Source organism: Bemisia tabaci, chromosome 6, assembly GCF_918797505.1.
Source record: "Bemisia tabaci chromosome 6, PGI_BMITA_v3".
In the NCBI taxonomy this organism is placed as follows: domain Eukaryota; kingdom Metazoa; phylum Arthropoda; class Insecta; order Hemiptera; family Aleyrodidae; genus Bemisia; species Bemisia tabaci.
The window spans coordinates 34,852,349-34,867,635 of NC_092798.1; the positions used below are offsets into that span (position 1 = coordinate 34,852,349).

Sequence of the window (15,287 nt, forward strand, 5' to 3'; positions counted from 1 at the left end):
GGCACAAGTGAGCATTGTTCACTAACGACAGAATAATTTTATAGTATTGTTACAAATCGTGGTCGGCTTTTAAAATTTTTAGAGAGACACGGTGTTATTTCCCGCTTTTCGAAGTGTGATAGATGCGAAAGCTTGTTAAATGCGAATCGTGACGGGAAAAAATTAATATTCCGGTGTAGGAAGAAGGTGACCGTTAAGAAAACAAAAGTGTTGTAATTACAAAGCTAGTATATTTAAGAATACGTACTTTGAAAACAGTAATTGGACTATCAAAAAAGTTTTAATTGCCGCCTGGCACTGGCTGACACGCGATCCTCCGCGGCAAAATTTTATTCGCAAGAAACAAAAGCTAGCAAAAGAACAGTTGGACGTATTTCTACCAAGCAGACCTATGTGGAGGTGAGAAATATGGGGTGTGCTCTAGAAATCTGTATAAGAAACAATGTAAAAGTGGGCGTGGTTCCTTTTGAAGAATTGGAAAAGCGGGATATTGCATTCTATCAAACAGACCTATGTGCCAACTGAATGCGGAACTCATGAGCCGCGGACATGGCAAGAGAGCGTTGTGGACAGGGCTCATGAGTTAAAGCGCCCAGACAAAGATCGCGCTCCTCGCTCTGGGGCTCGATCCATTGCCGCTGACGTCACTGGCGCTTTATTATTCTCATTCACTCCTACGCAAAGAGAACTAACGAGCACACCCCATATTTCTCACTTACACATAGGTCTGTTTGGTAGAAATACGTCCAGTTGTAGATTGGGCCAGTTTCAATAGAGAAGTTTTATTAGATTGGTGTGAGCGAAATAGTTCAAAAGATTTGATCGGAGGCCCCGGGGAAGAAGATGAGATCGATGAAGCCAAGTTTGTCAGCAAAAGTACAACCGCGGGAGGAGAGTGAAGGGACAGTGGGTTTTTGGTGGTGCTCTACGGGGCGAAGAGTAATTTTTCTCGAGCCAGTAGAGCGTCGAGATAAAGAGACTCTCTTAGACATTATTCAAAGAAGAATCAAGCCCGGTACCTGTATTTTATCCGATTGTTGGAAATCATACGATTGTTTATGGAACGAGGGTTATACCCATTTTACTGTTAACCACACCTACAGCTTCGTGGACCCCGAAACCGGCCCGAACCGGCAACACATCGAACGCGCCTGGCCCTGGCGTGAGGTCCGTGCTCGTATTCCTAGGTACGGACGGACGTAGAGACGCCCGTTTCGTAGGCTCCCTGGCAGAAGTTATGTTTAAAAGAAGATTCCCTGATCACACTGTGTGTTTACATGAATTTTTAAAGGCAAGCTGCAAACTTGTATCCTCCGATTAGACCATTCACGTGAAAGTGAGTCGTATAACTTCAAATTCAACTTTTTTAATTTACTAAATTTTTCCATTGTTACTAAGACCTGACAGATCCTACCCCACAATCCTGAGTGGCGTAACGTAAGGCATTCCGATTGGGAGGTTACGTTAGGTTACGTTAGGTTAGGTCAGGTTAGGTTAATTATTTCTCTTCACATTTCATTTTTAAGGATTGTTTTTCAGTTTTTACGATAACCTAACCTAACCTAACCTAAGCACCCGAGGGATGTCTTACGTGGCGTAACGTAACCTTGCGTATCCTTACCTAACGTAACGTAACCTAACGTAATAGGGCCATTAGTTAGTTCGCTTAGGTAAGGTTACGTTAGGTTACGTTACGCCACTCAGGATTTGGGAGGTAGAATCTCTCAGGTCTCATGGAAAAACTATTACGATAAAAGCATGCATATTTAATCAGTTGATTTTGAATTACGCGGGATTTTCCGCCAACGGTCATTTTAGTGCAATTCTTACCCAGTTGGTAGACCTGGGGAGTGTTTTCCGCTGTTCTTTTGTTTCGAGGAAAGATAGCAAGGTTGGTATTACTGCGTGGCTTCGTCAACTGTAATGGCGGACGCGGACGAAATGCGTTAAGATATATGGAATTCGTGTAACTGTTATCGCTTCTAAAATTAGTTCAAAATTGATTGCGCCCGGTGATTTTGCACTTTTTGTGTTCTCTAGGATGCATACAACAAGTTTCCAAAGGAAGCATCGTGAGAGAGCGTGGCCCCCTGAAGTAAACAATTACCGGTTGATTTACAAAACCAATTAGGATTATTATCAAAATATGGAAGGTATGAAGGATTTAGGGACCGAGGTGACAATCAAGGCAACTAGAATAGCCGGTTGCCTAAATGAAATGGTCTGGAGGAATAAGTACATGGCTAAAGAGAGCAAAGTTAGAGTTTATAAAACGATTGTAAGACCTGTGCTGACTTACGCTGCGGAGACCCGGGCAGACACGAAGCGCACTAAACAACAGTTTCGGACCGTAGAGATGAAAGTCCTGAGGAAAATAGCAGGCCTTACGCTCCGAGACAGGCAGACCAACGAGTCAATTCGCGAAGAGTGCCAAATTCAAGATATTGCCAAATGGACCAAGATGCGCCGGAAAATGTGGTCGGAACATGTTGAGAGGATGGACGGGGAAAGGCTTGCCAAGATTTGTATGGTAGGACGACCTCATAGCCGAAGGCAAACCGGACGACCGCCCAAGAGATGGGCACAGAGCTGTCTTTCATCCCTGGAGAATTGAGCGATCTCTCTCATCGCCATCATATTTTATTTTTTATATTTATATACTAATTTAGAGGCTAGACAAACAGGGTCACGACCCTAGTCAGAAGTTAGAAGAAGAAGATCAAAATATAATGTTTCATCGAAAGATATTTTCCAGCGTTCGAATGTTCATCAAGCATTTTGTTAAGCAGAAAGGAGTGGGGTCCCTGGCTAAACCTTTCTCAAATAAAATACTAGATGCTAAAAATGAAAAAGAAAATGTCTCCGTTGTGAAAATTTCTAGTGAAGAGAAGGGTCTCTGACAAGTTAACGGTGCTTTACGAGGGTGGGAGGCAAGCTATTACGAAAGCTTACCAGTCTACGTATATTGGGGGAAAAATGCAACACATTTTTACGCGTCAGGTTGATGATGAAATTCAAGATTAAATTATTGATAAAGTGTATGACATAAATTATTAATTAAGACACTTACTGTCGACTCTTTGTCAGCAATACGACGGACCACAACACTGGTCACCCGTCCAACGGAACTGTCCTCTGATTTGCTCCGTCCCTCCTATTTATATGCTCTGATTTTCAATAGCCTTCAAAACTTACGTCAGCCTATTTCCCACTACTCTTCCTTTTCATTCCACTGCTGACACGTCATTGACATATTTCGTCATAATTTCTTCTTCTTTCTCCTCCTTCTTCCTCTCTAGCGCTACAGCCTGATGTGAGCCTTGACCTCCACAACAATTCCCCGCCACTGCACTCTGTCAATTGGGCTATTCTACGAAAACTGTCCAATTCCAGTCATGATCGTTTTATTTGTAAAATTTGCGATAAAAAGTCTCACATTTCACCACATATGATGGAAAATTAGTGTTTTTAACGAATTATAACCATTGCAATTGTGTAAATTGATTAATTGGACTGCATTTTGCAATTTGGACCCCGCACGGTTCTTATGGAAAATGGCCCTCTGTCAAATGCGTTGAAACTTCAGTATGTTGTGCAGCATGTCATCGTGAACAAAAGTTCCTATAGGCCAAACAAGATCCCATGTGCGGTTTTCGAGATATTCGCCGTTTTATGTGCGTAACCGGAGGTTTCGCGCGCTCCCGCCGGAAGCCATACCATTGTGCGGCGCCGCTCGTGCCCTTCCCTCCCAGTCACTCTCCGCTGCCCCGCCGCCCATACCTCGGCTCCTCTATCGCTCCAACTACGACGCTCACGAGGCTGCGCCCATCATTACCGGACCGCGCCCGCACGCCGTCTTCTTACGCGGCCTCTTCTTCGGCCATGTCGCCTCTTTTTCTCATCGATCCTTTCTCTAAGTCTTCAGAAACGTTTAAGAAGTCCATTTTTACTAAACATGATGATGCTAGTATCACAAATAATACAAAAAGAGAGGAAAAACAAATGATAATCCATGCGAAAGTACGTAGGAGGGTCGGAATGCCTAAGAGACGTTAAATAAAACGAACTTTTTTTTTATTTTCTTCCCTCTTCCTTTCTTTCTTTTTTTTCTTCATTTTTCTCATGTGGAAGCAGTGAAAGTAACTTCTGTCGGAAGATGATGTTGATGTTTTTTCTTTTTTTTTTTTTCTTTCAATAATGACGTGGCGGAGGTTGAGGGTAATTAGTCGGCTGACGATGCCCAAGTAGGAATTAAGTTTGCTTTAGTCTTGACTTAGCTGAACCGCACCAATGGAGGAGGAGAGAGGGATCATTAATAACTGAACTCAAGGAAGAGAGATGTCCATTTAGGCGTAAATGGTCACATCTTAAGTCGCTCCAACTTGCAGCACCACCTTATCAGCCATCTTATTATCTGCTGATCGTATCCTCTAATCAGATCGTACATCCAAGACGAACTCCATAGAGATGATGAAAAAGAGTTGCAGGTCGACTGTAACATGCATGCGCGTACGGGGCCTTTTGTCAGCTAAGTCAAGACTAAAGCAAACTTAATTCCTACTTGGGCATCGTCAGCCGACTAATTACCCTCAACCTCCGCCACGTCATTATTGAAAGAAAAAAAAAAAAAGAAAAAACATCAACATCATCTTCCGACAGAAGTTACTTTCACTGCTTCCACATGAGAAAAATGAAGAAAAAAAAGAAAGAAAGGAAGAGGGAAGAAAATAAAAAAAAAGTTCGTTTTATTTAACGTCTCTTAGGCATTCCGACCCTCCTACGTACTTTCGCATGGATTATCATTTGTTTTTCCTCTCTTTTTGTATTATTTGTGATACTAGCATCATCATGTTTAGTAAAAATGGACTTCTTAAACGTTTCTGAAGACTTAGAGAAAGGATCGATGAGAAAAAGAGGCGACATGGCCGAAGAAGAGGCCGCGTAAGAAGACGGCGTGCGGGCGCGGTCCGGTAATGATGGGCGCAGCCTCGTGAGCGTCGTAGTTGGAGCGATAGAGGAGCCGAGGTATGGGCGGCGGGGCAGCGGAGAGTGACTGGGAGGGAAGGGCACGAGCGGCGCCGCACAATGGTATGGCTTCCGGCGGGAGCGCGCGAAACCTCCGGTTACGCACATAAAACGGCGAATATCTCGAAAACCGCACATGGGATCTTGTTTGGCCTATAGGAACTTTTGTTCACGATGACATGCTGCACAACATACTGAAGTTTCAACGCATTTGACAGAGGGCCATTTTCCATAAGAACCGTGCGGGGTCCTTTTGGCTCATTTGAAAAAACACTCATATGCATTGGGAAACTAATGACACATACATTGTTTTTAAACTGAGCTAGAATTTATAGTTCCAAATTGCAAAATGTAGTCCAATTAAGCTTCATTTTCAGCTTTTACTGCTTAAATTGTCACGACCGTCACTGTCATGCTTGGTAGGTTCCAATGTTTACAACCTCATAACTTTTTTTTGGTATGATCAAGTTTTCTGATTTTTATACTAATTTCATCAAAAATACTTGCGGTTGAGTAAACAATGCATTATTTGATTGCGAAAAACATATGTCATGCACCCAAAATATTTCGAAAACATGCTGTCATTAAATTTCACGTCACGACCGTCCCAGGTGTTTTTGCTTGTCAAAACGGCCGCTAGGAGCTGTTAAATCGCAGCGAAAATGATTTGAGGGTATACAAGTGAAATGATGTGAAGTGTTCCTATGGTGCAAGCTTGCGCAGTGATCGCTCAAAGTCATTTTGAAGATACTACCACGATTTGAAAGGAAAGTATACTTAACGGAACCTTTTTTTGCGTCACGACCGTCACGCCTTTTATTTTACGAAGCGTGTGATATTCTGAAAAATCTTTGTGCCCATTTTATAGCCCTTAATACCAATTGCAAGTTTACCAACTTTCGAGATTGTACCTCATTGCTGTTGAGTACACCCGCCGTTTTTGTTTAAAATTTGTCACGACCGTCGCACCGCATCGGATGTTTAGAGTGACGATCGTGTCTTCTAGACTTGCTTGAGTCGATAATTAATTTTAATATTACAATTATTGTACGATAACCTTACCCTGTACAAAGCTGCCGTGCCGACTCACTCAGCCTCCCCTTCCCCCTAAGAAATTTGACCGAGGTGATTTTCTTTAAACTTGATTCGCCTCCATACGGTCCAGAAAAGTACACACAATATAGGAACAAAACGAACATGTTTTTTTTGGCACATTTTATGAAAGAACTTGGATTTGAGCTGGCCACTTACAACTTTAGTGAGGCTGGTCATGGCAAAAGTACGGCAGGGCAGATGGTGTCGGAGTCACCATGAGGTCCACCGCCGATAATTGTGTTAAATATGGTATGACATTGCGAGCATCAATGAGTCCATCGAAGCTATTGAAAAGAAAAATGGTGAAATAATCATATTCGTCATCAAAGACTCGGAAATAAATAAAATCGACACAAAAGCATCTGCTCTCAACCTCTCAAAAATCCCTGGAACTCTTAAATTGCATCAAGTTGCAATTTATGCTCCAAATTGGAAGCTTTTGAGTTTGAGATATCTGTCATGCTTGGATTACAGAAACTCTTTTGAATGCAGACACTACAATCATGGACCTGATTTTGACATTTCAGTTTCTGAGGCTAAGATCAATGGTATCCTTTTTATCCTTCTAATCTTGAAAGCCACTGACTCCAAATATATAAATGTTTTGCATCCATGTCAAACCCCTCTTACCTGTCCTACGCGTATAAAATAAAAACGCTATTTCTAACCATTAATTTTTTTTTTTTAAATCTTCAATAATTTTCTTTAAAAACAATTTGTAATATCTAGGTAATCTAGAGTCATTTTCATGACGATCAGTTCATTACGCAATGTTAAGTATATGATAAACTGTTATGATATAGCTTCCATTTACATGCATATTAAACTGCAGCATCGTAAGTTGAGAATATTAAAGATATTATACAATAAATAAGTTTTGGGAGAAGGCAAAGGGAGACTATTCTCAAGAAAAATTCTGAACTTTAGCCAGATGATACGCTCGAAAAATCTGCAAGCAATCCTCCAGCATGCAGAGGGGACAAATACTGATAATGACTTCAGTAAGAGCATTGTGGCGGACACGTCAGTGATTCTTCAGAATTTAGCTGAGTCAAATAAAAAGGCTTGCAAGGGCTTTTCATACACAAATGTCGCAACTGTTGCATAACTCATTGAAAGAGAAGACTATTCTCAAGAAAAATACTGGACTTTAGCCAGCCAATTGAGTATTTTTTTCATGCTGTTTTAAAACATTTGTAGAACCTGAATCGAAAAATATTGAACTTTGTGCGATAAAATATTTCATATTGTTTTGGAGCACATAGAAGGCTCAGATCAATCCATACCACCACATCCATACCAATGACTACTTTTTTTACTTTTGATAAAAATGCAGAAAGGTAAGGAGGGGACCGCTCGCTCCTGCAAGGGCTAAACATAATTACACGTCATGACTGTTGCATCACTCATAAATGAAGGGGCATACATTCGATTTACAGTGAAGTATAATTTTTAAGAATTACCTAACAAGACAATTTGGCTCACTAAGTTGCCGGATTCTTTATCCCTTTGAATCTTAAAGTTTTTTGGGGTTTTTGCAGTTTTATAGACGACACATATCTCGCAGACACCAAAACATGGTCGAGCCGCTTCAGCTTTTTTATACAGGGTGATCCAAAAGTCCCTTCCACCCCCTCTAACTTTTTACCTAATTGAGGTAAAGATTTGAAACTTGGGGGATATTCCTAGGTCAAAGGGAGCTACTTTTTGGCCCCCCTAAAATTTTCAGGGGGGCCCCTCTTGGGAGGGCAACGGCCCCCAACTTTTAATTTTCAATGGGAAGACCCCTTTTGTGATAGCTCGTTCGAAAGAGCATAAAAAAAGAAAACTTTTCGCGCAAACCCCAAGTCAATATCTCAAACCGTTTCAAAATGGCGGCCGGTTAAAGTTCAAAATGGCCGAAAATTCACACCGGTTATTTGTCGATGGATTTGCGCGAAAATCGGTATGTAGGGGTATTTTGACACGAGAAAAAGAATTTAACGTTAGATTTTCAACAAAACCGAAATTTCCAAAATGGCCGCCGGTTAAAGTTCAAAATGACCAAAAATTGATTTTTTGAGAAATCTAATTTCAAATTTGTTTATCTTATGCCAAAATACTCTCAAATTCCAAGTTTTAGGCAAATCCATCAGCAAAAAACCGAGGTGACAATTTTCGGCCATTTTAAACTTTAACCGGCGGCCATTTTGGAAATTTCGGTTTTTTTGGGGAATCTAACGTCAAATTCGTTTTTCTCGTGTAAAAATACCCTTTCATACCGATTTTCGCGCAAATCCATCGACAAATAACCGGTGTGAATTTTCGGCCATTTTGAACTTTAACCGGCCGCCATTTTGAAACGGTTTGAGATATTGACTTCGGGTTTGCGCGAAAAGTTTTCTTTTTTTATGCTCTTTTGAACGAGGTATCACAAAGGGGGTCTTCCCATTTGAAAATTTCAAGTTGGGGGCCGTCGCCCCCCCCCAAGGGGGGCCCCCCTGAAAATTTTAGGGGGCCAAAAAGTACCTCCTTTCGACCTAGGAATATCCCCCAAGTTTCAAATCTTTACCTCAATTAGGTAAAAAGTTAGAGGGGGTGGAAGGGACTTTTGGATCACCCTGTACATTACTAGCCGTTCTGGACGCGCTTTGCGCGTCCGTCACGGCCAGCCAAGGGGCTGCGCCCCCTGGGCCCCGATCACTCGCTACGCGAGTGACCTTCGGCTCGCTCCGCGAGCCATTTTTCTCAGTGATTGGACATTTGATCACTAAGATGTATACATTTTGGAAACTCTGGAGGCAAAAATGATTTCGTCACAGAACCTTGTTGCCGGAGCATGCCATCATTTGCACATGAATAGATGTGTGGAGATGAAGCGATGATGGGGATCGATCATTTCTTCAAAAACTCATTTGACTGGGACGTTATCCCATCGGGTGGACAGTCCATGGATCTCCTTCCACGATTTGACTTGCTGAAGTAGCAAAAGTTCATCTTTACCTCTTAAGAAGATTATCGGTGGCGTAAGTGTCTAAAAACTGCTCAACGATAGTATAGTTCGAGTTCCGAATCGCAATGAGCCCACTCGTGTTTTTTTCTTATACTTTCATCGCATATAAATTTCTCTGATGTTTTTGTTTTATTCTCTCTGATTCCATATTAGTAATCATATCCTAATTTCATTTCCCTTCCCTTTCCTTTTTCCCTCTCTGTAGCATCTGTGTCCATTTACAATTATTATTTTAAAATAGCTTTCCCCTAGTATATAATTGATGCTTCAAACGGAATCAATTATTGTTTTAATGACATTTCCAGCTAAATCATGGGTTTTCCCGGGAAGGCAGCCTCTCGTCCCTCCCGGACTCTATTGTTGCCAGATAAGTTGTTTTTTTAACACTTTTCTCAATTCAAATCAATGTAAAATATTCATTTTCTCCACCTTGTTACATACAGGTTTCGGGCCACTTCTTAGTGTTTTTTTTTTCTTCATTTGTAAAATATTCACATTTATCGCACAATCTGGCAACCTCTCGAGTGAAATAGAAAAAGGTGGAATCGCTGAAAGTCTGAATCCTTCGAAGTTTATATTAATGATACAGATACATCCAAGCGAGCATCAGAATTAACAGCGAACGAGAAGAGACTAGTTGTAAATTACAAAAAGTTAAATGAAAAAGTTGTCAAAGATAGATATCCTTTGGCTAGAACGGAAAACCTGTGGAACGAATTGCGTGTAAACAATTTTTTCAGCGAGTTTGACTTTCTTCAGGGGTTCTATCAGCAAGAACTTTCCATCAAGTCTAGACCATATTCCGCGTTCACAACACCAACCGGTTTGTAGGTACCAATTTAAAAGACGACCTATGGGTATTTGTAATGGTTCGGCTACCTTTTCTCTTGCTTTACATCGTGTTTTTGCAGATTTATTATGGCATGGAGTAATAATTTATATCGATAACTTATATATTTATTCGAAAATCGCAGAAGAACATACGCGAAACTCTTAAAAATTGTGATGAATCGTCTTCTACATCACGATTTACGCGTTCGTACGAACAAATATGGATTGTTTTATAACAGTTCGGATGCACTCGGATTTCACATTTCCAACTCTGACATTTCTCCTGCCGACAAAAATCTCAGCGCTATTAAAAACGCGAAACCTCCAAGAAATCTGAAGGAATTGCGCTCTTTCCTAGGTTCCTGCAATTTTTACAGAAACTTTATCTTTCACTTTGCCAATCTTTGCAAACCTCTTTATGATGTCGTCAAAAATAGCGAAGACAAAACTTTCGAATGGACACCAGAGGCAGAATCCGCTTTTTCTCTTATCAAAGAAAAATTTACCTCACCACCCGTCTTACAAAATTTCGACGAAACATTAGAAACAATCCTCATAATTGATAGCTCCAAGCCACGGGAAGTATCCTCGCTCAAAAAGGAAAGGATAATAAATTGCATCCGATAGGATTTTATTCAAAAATTTTACCACCCCTGAAATCTTGGAGTGCCTCAAAATTAGAACTTAGAGGTACCTCTGAATCTGCAAAACGTTTTTCAGAATTTTTGTATGGTCGATTCTTCAAAATTTACAGTGATCATAAAGCATTGGAATCATTCAACAATTTCAAACGTAATACAGTTCGTTTAAGTAAATCAATAGATCAGTTAATTGATTTCGATTTCAAAATTATTTAGATGAAAAACGATTCCCCAGCTATTAAAGCAGTAGATCACTTGCCTCGTCATCCCGTAGAATCTATCAACAAAACGACGGTTCCAACGTTAAGACGTTGGAGAGCGTTCACCGTAGCACCTCGTCAATACGTAAATAAAAGTGGTTTTTCGCGGACGGAAGAGAGCGCTGCAAGAAGCTGTTGTACTAAACGTGGAGCGTAACCTAGGAAACATGCATCTATATAAAAAATGACGTGTCTTCATAGAGTAAAATATAGGGGTCATTGGTGAAGGGGTACTTTGTACCCAACAATTTTTTTAGATCTCCAACGACTAAAAATTTGAACGATTCTTGAAAGAGTCATTAAATAAAAGTACGTTGCAGAGTTTTAAAACGTGAAGATATTAATTTCTCAAAGACAAGCCTTCAGGCATTACATAAAGTGGAAAAAATAGGAGAAAAAAGGTAGAAATGGGGTACATAAAAAAAATTGAGACTAGAGGAGCGAGAAAGTAAAAATAGGTGTTGCTTCCCGCCACGAAAAATGGCGCCGATTCCCATGGAGCAGTGCGGGCCTTTACCAATGGACACATTAGTAACATACCCGATGCAAAACGACGGGAAAGAGCGTACACTACTTACTTACGTGGTGAACGCTCAATACAATTTCATTTAATGCTTCTCAGAACATTGTAACCGCTCAAAAACAAGATGCTGAGATAGCCCCAATTATAGAAGCAATTGACTCTCACAAATAAATTCAAAATCAGGCTATATTGAGGAAATCAGGACGTTTCGTAATCGAAAATGACGTCCTATAGCATGTAACATTTTCCGACGACGGAAAAAACTCGCGTTATATGTTCCTCAAACGTTACGTAACGAAGTTCTAAAAAGCGCCCATGACTCATTACATTCTGGCGGAGGCCATTTACGCTTCAAAAGATCGTGTGATAGGATTTTTAAATATTACTGGCCCTCCTTACGCAAGGACTTAGTTCTTTATATACAGGAATGTGTTTCATGTTCGAAAAACAAGCGTTCATACACAAAATACAGAGAACTCCACCCCATACCACCACCACCCCTCGCTGACAAACCATTCTCCCATTTCATTTTAGATTTTAAAGGTCCATTACCATCTTCAAACGGTTACACTCATATTCTCGTCGCTATGTGTACGTTGACGCGTTACGCGGTGACTTGTGCTTCACGTAACGCTGATGCGGCCACAGTCGCAACTTTCTTATTACAGAAAATTATCCCTCAGTACGGATTCGTCCAGAAAATCAGTTCGGATAAAGGAACTCATTTCGAGAACCATATTTTAATTGCCCTCTGCAATTCGTTTAATATAAAACAAGCAGTGAACTCCAACACAATGTGTTGATAAGGCGCGTCATTAACTCGCACATATAAACCCCTTTAGTTTTCATTTACAGAGATTTCAAAATAGGCAAGCAGCACAACCAGAGAATTCACGATCCAACACTGCGAGGTCAACGACGCACCTTGACGAGACCGTGTATTGTGAATGTAGAAAGCTATTCGATCGAATTTAAGTTTTTTGATCCTTCTCAAGCAAAATCTTTGCAGAAAGGTGCAGAAAGGCAAACAAGGCGGCAAAATTCTCGGTATTGCATGCACATTCAGGAAAAAATCATTAGAAACCTTACCTTCTACGCCCAGAGTGATTTTAGCCCCCTCCCGCGATTAACTGTCCTTCTTGCGGGAGGGGCGACCCAGTTCACTCGAGGCGGAAGTAAGCACCTTTTTGAAAGTAACTCAGCTACCTGACGGAGCCCAGGCTATTTTGTGGGGGGGGGGGGGGCAGCCCCCCTCTCCCCGCCCCACCCCTAACTTCTGTAGAAGAATGAATAGTTTCGTTTAGAACAGTCGATTTCGGGATTTTGTTAGGCTCAATTATTTTTTATATTTTACTTAATTTTTATTTTAGTTAAGAACCGTTGAGTTTCCAATAAGAAAAGGTAATACTGCGCTGATAATTAAATAAAATGTAAAAAATAATTGAGCCTAACAAAATCCCGAAATCGACGGTTCTAAACGAAACTATTCATTCTTCTGCAGAAGTTAGGGGGTGGGGCGGGGAGAGGGGGGCTGCCCCCCCCCCCCACAAAATAGCCTGGGATCCGTCAGGTAGCTGAGTTACTTTCAAAAAGGTGCTTACTTCCGCCTCGAGTGAACTGGGTCGCCCCTCCCACAAGAAGGACAGTTAATCGCGGGAGGGGGCCAAAATCACTCTGGGCGTAGAAGGTAAGGTTTCTAATGATTTTTTACTGAAAGTGCATGCAATGCCGAGAATTTTGCCGCCTTGTTTGCCTTTCTGGACCTCTCTGAACCGGACTTATGATTTTTTGAAAATAGGCCTATTTTGAACTTTGACCGATGATAACTTGACCGAGAGCAAAAAGTCGTAGCGAGCTTCGGTTTGCGCCAAGAAGTTTCTTTTTTTATTACCTTTCTAACGATGTATCACAAAAGGGGGGTTACGATTTGAAAATTTCGAGTTAGTGTGCGCGGGAGGGGCGCTCCCCTAAAATTTTGGATATGCCAAAAAATAGCTCTTAATGATCTAGAAGCATCCCCAAAATTTCGTTTTGATACATGCATGCTTTCAAAAGTTAAAGGGGGGGGGGGGTCGGGGACTTTTCGCTCATCCTGTAGATTCAAACCTGCTTGAGAACATAGAGATTCTAACGGACATTCGAAAGAATGTATACCGAATATTGTAGCTAAATCCCAGGAAAGAGACAAATCAAGGTATGATTCTGACAAATGTAACAAAGCGTTCAACCCTGGAGACATGATAATGGTAAGCCTCAGAAGATGTTCATCAAAACTTGACCCCCTATTTTAAGGAACTTACAAGATTATTTCGAAAGAACCGTTGAATAACTATACGTTTAGTTGAAATCCCAATCCGTGATACCTTATCGCGAGAATTCATTCACGTCTCCAGACTGAAACCTTATCATCAACGATCTCAAACCGTAATTACTGCTCCGCCAAGTCATGAAATCAAACAAAGTGATAGCCCCGTTATCACCCGGCCTATCACACGCGCTTACACCAGAAAAACCTCGATCTAAATTTTACAATTTTATATTGCCTCGGCTGTAATTTTCTCAATCGATCAATAGATTTACTTATCCATTTCTCGCTATTCCAACTCGCAAACTCTTATTTTCGTGTTTCAATTTTCCAAATTATATTGAATTCGAATCAACAGTACTGTCAGCCAACTTGCCTTTCAGAATGAAATGTACCGATTCTGAGAAACACGATGATACATGAGATGCTTTGCCGTTTGGCATTTCCTACTGCCATTTAGCATTTCTTGTAAAGATTCTAAGACGTCAATTTTTGGATTCGGACTTTAGTATTCTTTCGACTCGAACACAATCAAGTTCCCTCCTCTCAATTTTTAGTTTTTTTTTTTTTTCACTTGTGTGATTATTTTTGCTTCCCTCAATACATCACAATGGGTATCGCCAGCAATGACATTTCCAGCACCCTTAAAGATTCCAACAACACCCTCACGGTGTTCTCATTCTCACAGGACTTAATCCAGAATATACTTCTTTTTTTAATACTCGCCAGCATATTTACGTATTTTTTATTTATTTGGTGTATTCGCTACGCGAAACATAAAAGAACAGTAACTACTCAACCATCTGCGTTGAAAAGGACCCCCAGTTTCACTTCGTCCGTCTGATTTTTCAATGATATACATGCAGGTATAGTTTCTTGAAATATTTAGCTTCTCTTAATTACCTACCTTCACTTTGTCAATGATGCCCTTATTCCTTCACATAGCCCACAATGAAAATTAACGTCGACTTTTACATCGCCAATCTGATTTCTCACTTATATGCAGGCATTGTTACTTTATTTTGCCAAACTTCCTTTTGTTTCGCTACATTCATTCTCAGAGGCATGGTCACATTTTGGTGTGGTTTCTTTGTTCACATTTTAGATTTTGCGTGGAGCATTTTTTTTTACGATAATGTAATTTTTTTCTTGGCTGATGGACAGTTGTAATCCTTTTCCCGAGTATTTTCTTTTTACTCGTGAAAACTGCCTCCTGCCCATTCGTAGAATTTTTCCGACGTTGAAGAAGAGAAGTAAATGGTGATGTGGAAACGGGCTTCACTTCCTCGCAGCATTAGTCTTCTTGAGATAAGAGTATCCACGTGCGAACAACTGATTATTTTCTAGGAAACGTCATTACGAAGAGTATTATTAAAGTAGAATCTTACGAGAATCTTATCTTATCTCGTACATACCTCTTTCATCAATCCAGTGACATTTTTACAGTGCTAACAGCGGCGCCAGAAGTTTGCTGTTGAAAACGAAGTTTTTGAGTCGTTCGAGTGGCGGTTGGATGTCGCAGAGCGCACGGAAGCGCTATAAAATCGTGATGTTAGTCGTAATATATTTATATACAGAATATGAGGACTAAAGGTTTCACTTGTGATTGGCTGTC

The 15,287-nt window shown here is 40.7% G+C and overlaps 1 protein-coding gene across 3 annotated transcripts in view; it reads right to left on the bottom strand.

The window, feature by feature from the left end:
• LOC109042963 (uncharacterized) overlaps positions 1 to 15,287 on the bottom strand; it is a 41,841-nt gene that overhangs the window by 3,376 nt on the left and 23,178 nt on the right. Inside the window, exons 1-2 of one of the 3 annotated variants that reach the window (XR_011900133.1) lie at positions 10,844 to 10,855; positions 6,277 to 6,404 (exon numbers count right to left, since the gene is read on the bottom strand). The exons of 1 other annotated variant lie outside the window; for it this stretch is intronic. The gene's annotated coding sequence lies outside the window, so the exon portion shown is untranslated. Of the gene's footprint in view, positions 1 to 3,070; positions 3,491 to 6,276; positions 6,405 to 10,843; positions 10,856 to 15,287 lie in introns of those variants that run through there. One more of the 3 variants, XR_011900132.1, reaches the window with a different exon arrangement.